Here is a 14,484-nt window from a genome sequence, read left to right on the forward strand (position 1 = left end):
TACACAGAACCTTTATTGAATAGACTTAAAGAGATTATAAAATGTCTACATTAAAGATATTCTTGTTTTCAATATTGCTATCTGTGTTTATAAGTAGCATAAAATACACCCCCCCTTGTGTTTCAATTTACTGATGATAAAATAACAATATCAGATTTAACACCTCCAAAAGTAAACTCATCTCCTCTAAACCCTTCTTCAAACTTTTCTATTTCAGTTGATGGTGTCATCTCATTCACTCAGGTTCAGACCCTCTAGTCATGACTATTTTATTCTTCCCACTCCTCCATAACAAATTGGTTACCAAATCCTTTTCATTATATATCCACATTCATCATCTCTCCACTCAGAGACCACCCTTGTACCAGTCTTTTAGTTCTAAAAATAATGTGAGCCTATTGCAGATTGAATCCAATTTACCTTTCCAGCCTTATTCCTTTTTATTCATTGTTATCCAACCAAACCATTATCCCTTCAAGACTTTTTTAGAAAATTTATCTTTCTTTAAAATCCAGCTCTTATAGTCTTCTATAATTTTTGAGGAGCTAAACATTATAAATTCATAGATTTGGAGCTAGAAGGGTTAGAGGTTAAATCCATCCTTCTCCTTTTACAAAGAGACCAAGACCCCAAGAGATTGATTTGCACAGAGTTAATGTTAGAAGCAGAATTCCAGCTAAGGCTTCTTGACACCCAAATCCTGGTTTGTTTTTTTTTTGTCTCAACCATCCTGCCTCTCATAAATTGTTATACTTTTTTCATCCAAATAATAATTCTCCAGGAAAGAAGTTTTGACTGTGGAGTTCTAGAAAACTGTACATTAAAAAAATGTATTCCTTGTAATAATTACATATTAAGTCTTATTGGCAAATGGAGCATAGGTCTGGTACTGGCTGGTACCTCAAAGACCATCTAGTCCAGCCTCTTTATTTTCCAGTTGAGGAATCTGAGGCCTAACGGGGTTCAAGTGACTTTTCTAAGGTTACTCAGTTGGTAAGTATCAGATTCAGCATTTGAATTGAGATCCTCTGATACCAAAGCCAGTGCTCTTTCAACTAGAAAACATTATGAAAGTAACTGTTCAATTTATGCTTTTCAAATGAGGTTTTTTTAGTTATAGAGATTTTAAATTTTATTCTTTGAGTTCTAATAATGGTACTTAATATAATGACCATTTACAGTTTTATTGATTTCTTAAAAATAGATTTTATTGATGGCACTATACGTATAGTATGGAAGACCACATCAGTTTTGCATGCTATATAAGGTAAATTGCAGTGAAATCACTTTAATGAGTGAGATCTTGCCATTAAAGAAGTATATTTGTAACCTGAATCCTGCTGCTGATCATGTGTTTGCTAACAATGCTGTGTTCAGAAACAAAACAGTCTATAAGTGAACACCTGGAACTAATGCCTCAATTCTCCTCTTCATCAAAGACAAGCTCCATAATAGATTTTCATTAATAATAACTTCTGCGTTGGAGTGGGTCATAGAGGTTTACTTCTAGACATTCTGCAGGGTTGTAGAGTGGAAGCCTCTATTTTACGTCAGTCCGACAAGCATAAACTATAAGTTTTTAAGATTTCAGTTACATGGGAAAATATTTTTCCATTAACATGTTAACTAAATGCTTAGTGTAATTGATAATGCAATTATTTTATTACCTTCTTATGGTAGGGTGAAAAATCTAGAATCACAGTAAACAGTCCTATTTCCCCTAGAAAATTGCATGTCCCTTTCTAGAATCTTACACCTGACTGTAAAACAACCAAACCTAAGGTTTTATGCACACTGATGAATATAATTGAAAACCTAGTCGGGGGCGGGGTTTAAACCATTGGGTTGGTATAATCTTATTAGTAACAATCACTATACTTATACTGTTTCTGGCTCTACCTTTCTTTGATCCTTTTATTCCCTGGATCATGCCTTTAATAAGCCTCTGTGTGTCCTTGGAGATATGAGAGCAGAATGTGGGGTAACTCCCTTTGGGTATGGAAGAAAGGAAACATTTTCTCCATATGTGTTTAAATCCCAGTGGGGTTTCTCTCCATTATTTTATGACAGTTGTTTTTCTATTTCTAGAACAGAAAAGCTAGCTCATTGTTTTAATAATTATGTTTGACAAATTATAGCCTTATGTTTATTATTATTTCTATACAACTATGTTCATATTCACTGAAGATAAAAAAAATGTATGTTGTCCAGGCTGTAATAATTTAGGCCCAGAACTGTAAATGACAGAAGGAGCTTAGTTATCTTTGAAAAATTATGCAATGTTTTTTATTTCTTTTTTTTTCAAGGATGTGACTTCATTTATTATAATATAATATATAAAAGATATACTATATGTATATATATATATTAAGAGAAGCAGAGGTATTAAAGAAGAATTAGACTATCATTCTACTCTTCTATTGGTCCTGTTTGTTGTCCTCTTAAACAATGTTTTTCAGAGTTCCATGCTTTATTGCAGAAGTATTTTAATCAACATAGTTTAATGGGGCATTGTTTGAGTTTTAAGGAAATGGTCTATAGATTTTGGAGTATAGTATACATTTAACACTTAGTGAACAGACTATATGTCACACAGCAACAAGAATATTGGAATTAGAGTAACATGATTCGAGTTTAATCATAAATCTTCCACATAAAACCTGGGTAGCCTAGGAAAATTCACTTAAGCTCTATGGGCCTTAGTTTCCACATCTATAAAATGAGGAGATTGTAGAAGATGGCCTCTAACATACTTTCTAACTCTAGATTGATGATCATGTGATTTATTTCATTGCTTTTTTTTTGTCTTTTATTGATATACACTAGATAAAACATTTCCAGGTATGAAAGTACTGGACAAAATTCACTGTGAATTTAAAAAAAATCATAGAAAAAGTGGCATTCAGTGGAACTTAGCCAGAAGAAAATTTTTCCAAAGTTATATTCTTCATTCGCTAATTCTAACCTTTCTTCTTCAGCTCTACCTTTTAGTCCAGTGATTTACTTTAAATCAGTCCCCCTTGTACTTCCCTTTCTACCCCCCTCCCTTCTTATTCCCTCCCTTATTTTCCCCTGTAGTCTTTTTAAAATTTCCCCCCCACCCTCTCCCTCCCTTGTACTACTTCCCTCCCCACCAGTCTGTTTTTTACCCTTCTACTCCCCTATAGGGCGCAAATCTATTCTCTTCACCAATGGGTTGGATTGTTCTTCCCTCTTGGGGTCAGTTTCAAAGTACGTAAGAGTTGAGTATTTCATATCTCCAACCTCTTTACCCTTCCAGTGTATCGATGTTCTCCCCCCTCCCGCCATGAGCTTCTCTGTGACTTATAAATTTACCCCCATTTGTTTCTTTTCCCATTTCTTTTAGTCATAACCTCTTTTCTTTTTTAGCTTTAGTCATGTATATATATATATATATATACACACACATATACATGTATATGTATTTATGCATGCATATCTCTATATACCTATTTATGTCTTGTCCTTTCATCCTATACAGTTTGTCATTGTTCTCTCTGAGTGTAGTTCTTCTAGCTGCTCAGGTGATAGCAACAGTTTTTAAGAGTTGCCATTGACCTCTTTTCTTATAGGGATACATATCATTTTAACTTATTGAGTCTCTTAAAAATTTGTTGTTGTTGTTGTTGTTTCCCCTCTTTTTTAATTACCTTTTGATGATTCTCTTGAGTTCTGTGGTTGGACTTCAAATTTTCTGTTCAGGTCTGGTCTTTTATTTATGAATGCTTGGAACTCTTCTGTTGTGTTAAATGACCATACTTTCCCCTGTAAGAATATAGTCAGTTTTGATGGGTATTTTATTCTTGGCTGTAGGCCTAGTTCCCTTGCTTTCCGGAATATCATATTCCATGCCTTTCGGTCCTTCAGTGTGGATGCAGACAGATCCTGTGTTATCCTCACCGTGTTTCCATGGTATCTGAATGGCTTCTTCTTGGCAGCTTGTAATATCTGTTCTTTCATCTGATTGTTTTTGAATTTGGCTATAACATTTCTTGGTGTTGTCAGTTGGGGATTAAATACAGGGGGTGATCTGTAGATTCTTTCAATCTCCACTTTCCCCTCTTGTTCTAGGATCTTGGGACAGTTTTCCTGGATAATTTCCTCTAGTATTATGTCCAGGCTTTTTTTTTTTGTCGTGGTCTTCTGGTAGTCCAATTATTCTTAAATTGTCTCTTCTTGAACGATTTTCTAAATCATCTGTTTTGTGAATGAGATGCTTCACATTTTCCTCAATTTTTGCATTCTTTTTGTTTTGTTTTATAGTGTCCTGCTGCCTTGTGAGGTCACTTGATTCTAGTTGTTTTATTCTGGTTCTTAAAGATTGGATTTCATCTCTGGCTTTTTGGTCGTCTTTTTCCTTCTGGTCTGATTTTCTTTGAAGATCATCTTTCATCCTCTTTACCTCGTCTTTCATCTCCTTTGCCTCATCTTTCATCTCCTTTGCCTCATTTTCCAGCTGGTTGATTTTGGCTTTCAGGACACTATTTTCTTGTTTTAGTTCAAGTGCCTCTGTTTCCAGATGACTTATCTCAATTTTTAAGTTCTTTTCCCAATTGTCTTCAGCCTCTCTTAGTTGTATTTTGAGTTCTTCCACAGCCTGTATCCAATTTGCTGGGATTTCTGGTTTATTGTTTGCTGATCCCTCCCCCTCTGTTCCATTTGCTGAGTAGTAGCTGTGTATCGTAGTTTCTTTCTTCTTTTTCTGTTGTTTGTTCAAATTCACCCATTCTTTACTCCCTGTATTTGCCTGTGCTCTTGTTCCTCTCATTTTTTTGTTTTTTGGGGACTTCTATCGGTCTCCCATCTTGGAGCTTTAACAGAAGATCTCTTGGTGTAATCTCTGGGGAAATGTTTTTTTATTTCTAAATGTTTTGTTGATACATTTAAAAAAAAATTTACCTTCTCTTAGAATTGATACTAAGTATGAGTTTGAAAGCAGAAAAACAGTAAGGGCTAGGCATTTGGAGTCAAGTGACTTGCCCAGGATCACACAGTGTTTGAGGCCAGTTTTGAACCTTCCAGCTCCAGGTCAGCTCTCAAACAACTGAATCATGTTGCTTGCCTCATGATGCCATTTGTTTTTTATGCAACAGTTCCCATAGACCTCTGTCTTAAAAAAAATTAGCAAAACCAGGCAACCTCTACATTGGATCTTGAAAATCAGCACTCCACTCTCATAGTCCACCATCTCTCTTCTAAGAGGAAAGAACATCTTTTGCATTTGGTGCAGTGGTTTAAAAAGATCATTGCATTTAATCTGATTTCTGATTTTTTTAATATTGTTTTCTTTTACATTATTATAATTGTTCATATGGTTTTAAAATGCTTTTCAGGCAATGCAAGAAATTATTTGGAAATGTGGCAACTTCCGGCTGCTCTTTGTGCTTTAAAGATGATTCCACTGATAGTGTTAATTCATCATGAGATTATATGAAGAGTCTTAGATCCACACAGCATAAATCTGATGGCCCTTATTTTAATGTATTATTGTTCTTTCCTGAGTTTATCATGTTTTTAATAGCCTCTTATATTATTTGTTTTCCCAAAGTTTTTGTTCAAAATGAAATGTCTTTCTCCTTATGCTATGTAATTGGGTTATGTGCTGCTGGTTATTTCCCCATCACACCTGATAGAGCTTAAAAAACATTAAGGACCTAATACATGCAGAGCTTGATTAGGTGATAGAGAAGATGAATCAACCAATCAACATGTGTTCCCCACGTGCCTGCTAGATGCCAGACCATATGCTGGGCTCCACGGACCTGACGACAAAATGAAACAGTCCTCCCCAGTACATAGCATACATTCTGCCTTGAGAGTTATACCGACAAGTATGTTCAGAACTGAGCAGAGTTGGGGTAGGGTGAGGGACCAGGAAAGGCTTCATATTGTGAGGGGTTAATAATATTGTGATAAAAGTCGAGAGAGCAGTTTGGTAAATCACCAACACTTACTTATTCGAGTAGAGTTGGGATAGGAAATAAAAGATTATAGCTCTTATGTTGTATGACTATGCCTAAAAATCTAAACCCTATATATACTAAAATCTGTAAGAAACCCTAAATCTAACTGCCTTCTTGGGCAGGATCGTATTGCTTGACAAAGCTGAAGGCCTTTCTTTTTTTTTTTTTTTTGCTATTTTTGAATTCATTTAGTCAATTTAGAACATTATTCCTTGGTTACAAGAATCATATTTCCCTCCCTCCCTCCCCCCCAGCTTTCCCGCAGCCGACTTGCAATTCCACTGGGTTTTACATGTGTCCTTGATCAGAACCTATTTCCATGTTGTTGGTGTTTGCACTAGGATGATCATTTAGACTTGTAGACCTTTCTTACCTACACTGACTAAGATTAAATTCCCTACTTATCTACCTAATCTAATCAATGAACATTAATCTCCAACACATCCTTAAAAGTAGTTCTTGGGGGCAGCTGGGTAGCTCAGTGGATTGAGAGCCAGGCCTAGAGACGGGAGGTCCTGGGTTCAAATCTGGCCTCAGACACTTCCCAGCTGTGTGACCCTGGGCAAGTCACTTGACCCCCATTGCCTAGCCCTTACCACTCTTCTGCCTTGGAGCCATACATAATACACAGTATTGACTCCAAGATGGAAGGTGAGGGTTTTAAAAAAAAAAAAAGTTCTTCCTCAACTGTCAATGTGAAACTGCCTGTCACAGTGACACAGGCCCCCTCAGAACTTCCATGCTTCCTCCAAAGCCAGAGAAATGGAGACTTTCTCTTAACTGGCTTTCTTTTTATATCTGGTCTGTTAAAAGAGATAGGGGGAGAACTGTCTGTTACTGCCTCTTAAAGAGACATCGAGATTAAGAAAATTCCTTATAAAAATATGGAACCAGGGAGGCAGAGGTGAGGGAGTACTGCATTCTGTGCCGGATACACAGTCTGGGTGCAAAGACAGGAGACAAGATGAAATGCCAGCTGGGAAGAACAGGGGGAAGGCTAGTGAGGTCTGACTATAAAGAACAAGGGAAATCATCATAATGAGCTTCGAAAGGCAAATTAGAGCAGGCTGGAAAGGACTTTAAAATGTCAAACCGAGGAATATGTATTTGATGCTGAGGCAACAGAGTTTATTATTGAATAGGGCTTTGACATGGTCTCAAATCGTGTCATTTAAGAAAGTTACTTTGTCATCTCTCTGTGAAGATGGTTTGGAGTGATGACAAAGTAACTTTCTTAAATGACACGACACTAGCCTGGGGAGAGACAGTATCCGGGGTGGTGGGTCAAGGATGAGAGAGAAAGTGGCTCCCTAGTCTGAGAGGCCCCAAAAGTAGTGGGCCCAGATGCTCAGATTTACGCAGAATGTATAGGATTACAACACAATGCTATCTCCTCTTTCCCATCATCTGAGTGTTTTTATATTTATCTTGTCCTATCCTTCTTCCCCTATCTTCCTTAATTTTTCCTAATGCTTCTGAGTGTAACATGAAATGTTATATTTCTTTATCTTGTAATATTCCTTAGGTTTGCAATTTCTCAGTTGAGTCAGATTTTGTTATAATATTCCTTGGGTAGCAACATTCAGACTGTAACATTTCTTAGTCAAGATTATAATTTGTAAATTCTGAGATTTCTCTCATAGAAATTAGGACACCCAAACTTCTTCCTAAAAGAAAGGGGAAGGGTATCTCAGCCACCTTTCAAAAAGTATACCAAAGGCCTATACAAATATATATGTAGCTGCTTGGGGAAGGGGGATTCTTCAACTCTTCAAAAGGAGAGATTGATACCTCTTAGTGGATGGCATCTAACTTCACTGTTTTTCTTTAGGAAGTTGCCAATCTATGATTACTAATAGTAAATCAATGTATACTGAATAATGCACAATTGCATCCCACACAGAGAAAATAGAAGAGAATATTATAGAGGGAAATATACAAGTAATGATCATTACTGAAAATTATGAATTCAACCATAGAACCAAGGATAAGAGAATGGATTAGAAAGCAGAATCTGACAATATATTGTTTACAAGAAACATTCTCATGTTTTTTATTTTTCTTATAGCATGTATCTTATGAGTATGATGGTTTTTTTATATAGAAATGGTATCTATTTAAAATCCTGTGCATTTAACAGATTATTTTTTCAATAAACCATATTTCATTCAGTAGTAATATTGAAAGAGCCCCACCTCATTAAGGCAGTGCATTGAAATATTTTTTTAGCAGCAAGATTATACAGAGTATTTTCACTGTTTCTCTTTGGTCAGGTGATTCATTGGTTGAATTTTAATTAACACTACTGCATAGCAGTTAATTAAAATTAATATTGGAAAATATGGCATATTGTAATAATAAAAATAAATGTAATATGTAATAATTAAAATGCTACATGTAATATTTACAAATTGGTTTTGTTAAATAGTAAAAAATAAGTTAAGTAGTAAAAAATTTGTTGTGGTCGCCATTTATAAAATTAACTCTTAACTCACAAGGATGATAGTAGCTTTTAATAATTTAATATAAATATAGTATAAAAAAATAAGGAAGTAGAAAATTATTTCCTAGCCTACCACCCTAAAGTCTGATTCATCTCCACAAGGAAGTCCAGTAGTCTCTGGAGCAAGTGTCTTACCAGCTCACAAGGGTGTCTTCTGCCTGGGCCACCAACGTCAAATGGAGTAGAAGAATCATTCCCAGAAACCTCACACAAAAGACCTTTTTTGCTCTTTTCTCCATGTCCCTTCCTGTCTCTCTCTAAGAGCTGGTCTCTCACATCTCAGGAACCAATCAAAGTCTCTCTGACCCCGACCCATAACTCTTAGTACTGGGTCATGTTCCTAGGGCTCTTAACCTGTAACCTCTGGAGCATACCAGCCTTGCTAATGGGATGGGTTGGATAAGAAGAAAGTCCACGACCCTGGGAAAAAGAGGTTCCCTTTACACAATATGATAGCCTAAATCTCTTTATTATCCTGACCCTTCTACTACCTCCTTCCTGTTAAGCAGATTTTTTAAATGAAAAATAAAGTTCTCTATATAGCTGCATATCCTGGCAAAACAAATTCCCATATTGACCATGTCTGAAAATCTGTTTGGTCTCTTTGTGTATTTTAATTCCATCACTTCTCTGTTAGGTGACCTTTGTGTTTCATCTTCATTCTGTTGGACATTCAATGTTCAGTCATTGTTTTGATCAGGATTCTAAGTTTTAAAAAGTTGTTTAGGAAATGCTTGAAATATAAAATTTATTAGGATTCAGTAAAAAGGGCAAGTCACTTAATCCTGTTGACCTCAATCTCCTTTTCTGTAAAATGAGCTGGAGAAAGAAATGGCAAACTACTCCAGTATCTGACAAGAAAACACCAGTTGGGGTTGTGAAAAGTTGGACATGAATTAAAATGAATAACAAAGCAGTCAGCATCTTAGAAAAAGTGACTTATCTAGAGTCACAAAGCTAGGGTCTGAGGCTTAATTTGAACTTGGGTCTGATTATGAGCCCAGCCCACTACCTACTACAACACCCAGATACCTACTTGATTTTTTTTATTTTAAGAGAAAAATCAAATTACCAAATCAATGACAAAAAAGGTGAATTCACAGCAGCAACAAAAAGAAATAAAGGAATTATTAGAAACTATTTTCCCAGTTGTGTGCCATTAAAACTGATAATCTAAATGAAATGAATAATTTCCAAAATATAAAATATTCATTTACAGAATCAGGAATAGAGGCAATAAAGAGCCCAAACTCGGAAAAAGAAATTAAGCAAAACGTTAAATGAGCTTCACCAAGGGGGAAAAAACCAACCCATGATGGATTTAGAAGTCAATTCTCTTCATCCCAATATTCTATAAGCTTTTTTTTTAATAGGAAAAGAAAGGGATGTGCCAAATTTCTTCCATGATACAATATAGTCTGGATACCTATTCCAGGCAGAGTCAAAACAGGAATGTTGATGCAAAATTTTTAAATAAAATGCTAGCAAAGAGACTACAACAATTTTTTTTGTTTTTTTTTAATGTGAATATGCAATTTTCTTTTTTAAAAAGACATTTTATTTTTCCAATTACATGCAATAACAATTTTCCACATATATATTCTCAAATTTTAAGATCCAAATTGTCTCCCCAAAGATAGTAAACAATTTGATCTGGATGATATGTGTATTATCATGCAAAATCTTTATTGTTATTTAAATGGAATGCTCATATAGAACTGAAACCCCAAAATAGAAAGCCAAATAAACCAAAGTGGAAAATAGTATACTTTGATCTGCTTTCTGACTCCAACATTTTTTTCTGTAGAGATGGATTGTCACAAGTCCTTCAGAATTGTTCTGGATCATTGTATTGCTGAGAGTAGCTGATTCTTTCACAGCTGATCATTACAAAATATTGCTGTCCCTGCCTATCATGTTCTGGTTCTACTTATTTCACTCTGCACCAGTTCATGTAGGTCTTCCCAGCTTTGTCTGAAGTCATCCTCCTCATCATTTCTAATAGCACCATAGTATTCCATCACCATCATATGCCACAATTTGTTCAGCCAATTTTCTAAATGATGGACATCCCCTCAATTTCCAGTTCCTTTGCCACCACAAAAAAGAGATGCTATAAATATTTTTGTGCAAATAGGACCTACCTTTACTTTTTTTTCTCTCTTTGAAATACAGACCTAGTAGTGTATAGAATCAGAGTATGCACAATTTTATAGGCCTTTGGGCATAGTGCCAAATTGACCTCCAGATTGGTTGGATCAGTTCACAACTCCACCAATAATGCGTTAGTGTCCCAATTTTGCCACAACCCCTCTGACATTTATTGCTTTCTTTTACTGCCATATTGGCCAATCTGATATGTGTGAGGTGGTACCTCAGCATTTTTTAAATTTGCATTTCTCTAATCAAGAGGGATTTAGAACATGTTTTCATATGATTATTGATGGCTTTGATTTCATCTGAAAATTCTTGTTCCATATCCTTTGACCATTTGTCAATTGGGGAATGCCTCATATTCTTACAAATTTGACTTGGTTCTCTATAAATCTGAGAAATTAGATCTTTATCAGAAAATTTTGTTACAAATTTTTTTTCCACTCTCTACTAATCTTGGTTATATTATTTTTGTTCATGCAAAAGCTTTTTAATTTAATATAATAAAATTTATTCATTTTACATCTTATAATGCTCTCTATATTGTTTGGTCATAAATTTTTCCCTTTTCCAAAGATCTGTCAGTAAGTTATTCTGCCTTCTTCTAATTTAGTTATGCATCACTTTATATCTAAATCATATATCCATTTTGACCTTATCTTGGTATAGAATGTGAGATATGACCTATACCTAGGTTCTGCCATACTCTTTCCCAATTTTCCCAGCAGTTTTTGTTAAGAGTTCTTATCCCAAAAAGTGGGATTTAGGGGTTTATCAAACACCAGGTTGCTAATGTCATTTACCCCTATATATTGTGAATCTAATCTAGTCCATTGATCCACCATTCTATTTCTTAGCCAGTAGTAGATTGATATCGCTAGGCCACTTTCCTTCAAATTTTTTCATTAGTTCCCCTGATATTCTTGACCTTTTGTTCTTCCAGATGAAATTTGTTATCCTTTTTTCTAGTTCTATAAAATAATTATTTAGTAGTTTGATTAGTGTAGCACCAAATAATTTAGGTAGAATTATCATTTTTTTATATTAGTTTGGCCTATTCATGAGCAATTAACATTTTTCCAGTTATTTAGATCTGACTTTATTGGTGTGAAAAGTGTTTTGTTATTGTGTTCATTTAATTCCTGTGTTTACCTTGGCAAGTAGATTCCCAGATATTTTATACTATTTAGAGTGATTTTAAATGAAAATTTTCTTTCTAACTCTTGCTTGCTGCTGGACTTTGTTGATAATATATAAAAATGCTGATGATTTATTTTGTATCCTGCAACTTTAAAGTCATTAATTATTTCAACTAGCTTTTTAAAGTTGATTCTCTAGGCTTCTCCAAGTATACCTTCATATCATCTGCAAAAAGTGAAAGTTGAGTTTCCTTATTGCCTACTTTAATTCCTTCAATTTCTTTTTTTTCCTTATTGCTAAAGCTAACAAACATTTCTAATACAATATTAAATAATAATGGTGATAATGGGTATCCTTTTGCTTCACTCCTGATCTTACTGGAAAGACTTCTCTAACTTATCCCCATTGCAGATGATACTTGCTAAAGGTTTTAGGTTGATACTACGTATCATTTTAAGGAATGGCCCATTTATGTGCTTTCTACTGTTTTTAATAGGAATGGGTATTTTGTTGAAGGTTTTTTCTGCATCTATTAAGATAATTGTGTAATTTCTGTTAGTTTGGTTATTGATATGGTCAATTATGGGTGGGTGGGTGTGAGAGTGAAGAGAAAGGGAAAGATGTAAAAATAGAATCAGGATTTGACATTTGTGTATTTGGGGCAAGTAGAAGTGAGAAGTTGAGAATTATTACACTTAGTAGTAGCTTGTACTTATTTGTCCAATCTTATAGAATTATGCTTTGAGCATTATTTCACTAGAGACAAACTATTGTTATCCATAGCCAATTGTTGCAATATTGTCATTAATGTTTCTTATACTTAATGGTTGCTATTGAAACTGATCAAGACCTAGACATGATGTCTGTAACGTTTGCACTTCACAGTCACGGAGAAGCTTGAATATTGCCATGCATTCATAATTTGGTCTTGTTTGGTATTATATTGATTTCATGTTTATTCTGTCATTTTTTTGAAATTTTATTTTCTTCATTCTTCCTCCTTTTTAAACTGGATGGCAATCTAGATTTCATCAGATATCACGTTGTCTAAATAGCAGCTATTTAAAGATTGCTTTTGTATAATCCTAATGAAAATCTTGGGTTATATATATCGTATTTCCTTGCTACAAGCTGGAATGTTACCCCAGTTGACTTTGGGTTTATTTTGCACTTCTCCATAGGTTTGCGATGGCTCTAAGGCAGAGGGATGAAGAAATACCTACTCTGTGCTAGGTACTAGTGGTACAAAAACAAAATGAGACACATTCCCTGCTTTCAGGTTTACATTCTACTGGGGTGTGGGGGATAATATCTACACAAGTGAGGACATTCCTGCTCTTTTGAGGAGGAGGAGACAACAAGTAGTGTGGTAGGTAATGGCTTCCTGAAGGAGGGTAAGAAGGAGCACAGGAGCTGTCTTGAATGAAACTATGTAGTTAAAGTGGCAGAGGTGGGATAGTTTATCCAGTCACAGACACAGTTACCAGTGATCTGAGCTCAGAATAACAAGTATGCTCATTTGGCTGGCATATGGTGGTGGTGGTGGTGTTTAGTCATTTTCAGGCTTTGTGACCTCTTTTGGATTTGTCTTGACAAAGATCACTGGAGTAGTTTGCCATTTCCTTCTCAAGCTCATTTGACAGTTGTGGAAACTGAGGTGAGCTGGGTTAAGTGACTTAGCCAGGATCACAAAGCTAGTGTCTGAGGCTACATTTGAACTCAGGCCTTCTTGACTCCAGGACCAGCACTCTATCCACTGTACCACCCACCTGCTCTCTGGGTAGAACATAATGAATATGTAAAAAGATGTGAAATCTGGAAGTATATAGGAGCCAATTTGAAAAGGCATTTCAAGTATCAAGCCTAGGAATTGTTTTATCCTAGAAGCAGTAGGAAGCCATAAAAGATCCTTGATCAAAAGAGTAACACATTTAGGCATAGGCTTTGGGAAGATCATTTTGGTGTCCTTATGGAAGATTGACTGGAGAGGGGAACAACTAGAAGCCAGGAGTCCAATTAGGAGACTGTTGTGGTAGACACAACAGTGGTAACACAAGTGTGGTAAAGTGTTGTGGTGAATTTTTATGAGAGTAAAATATAAATCCAGGTATTCAATCTCAGTCGACCTGAAATTGCCATCCATCCATTCAAAGCCTCTTGGCATATGTAATATAATAAAATGCTAGATTAGGAGTTGAAACCTAGATTGAATCCCTTTTTTTGACACTTAGTAGCTATGTGACTATGAACAAATCATATAACCGCTCTGAGCCTTAGTTTCTTTAGCAATTAATTGGAAATAGTACTAGCTGTAATACCTATCTCACAGGATTGTTGTGAGAATCACATGAAAGAAATAACGTACCTCACAAGGTTGTTCTGAGAAAAAAAATTATGGTAAAAAATGGGGTGTAATTATTAGGAGATTATAGGCATCCTTAGTAGCATCTAGCAAGATTAAGGGGAAGTAGGATGTACTGAATAGAGTAGGGCACTTGTCCTTCTGTTTCTGAACTTCACTTTCCTCCTTCATTTTCTTCATCTGTAAGATTGTATATACTTAGTGACCTCTGGGGTTCTTTTCAACTCTAAATCTATGGTTCTAATTTGATAACTTATAAGGGACTAGATTCCTACAAGATGGACTTTCGCTCTAGAGCTGTGATCCTATCTGTAAGAGAGAAAATCAGATCCAGCCTGGCC

At 35.4% G+C, this 14,484-nt stretch overlaps 1 protein-coding gene and 1 non-coding gene across 5 annotated transcripts in view; both read left to right on the top strand.

The window, feature by feature from the left end:
• The window catches only part of ME2 (malic enzyme 2), a 131,834-nt gene that overhangs the window by 31,785 nt on the left and 85,565 nt on the right, over nt 1–14,484 (top strand). The gene's annotated exons all lie outside the window — the stretch shown is intronic.
• On the top strand, nt 7,161–7,219 carry MIR12336 (microRNA mir-12336). The gene has a single exon (NR_162878.1). It is a non-coding gene; the product is annotated as a microRNA mir-12336 (primary transcript).

The sequence above is a fragment of the Monodelphis domestica genome, chromosome 3 (assembly GCF_027887165.1).
Source record: "Monodelphis domestica isolate mMonDom1 chromosome 3, mMonDom1.pri, whole genome shotgun sequence".
Lineage (NCBI taxonomy): Eukaryota > Metazoa > Chordata > Mammalia > Didelphimorphia > Didelphidae > Monodelphis > Monodelphis domestica.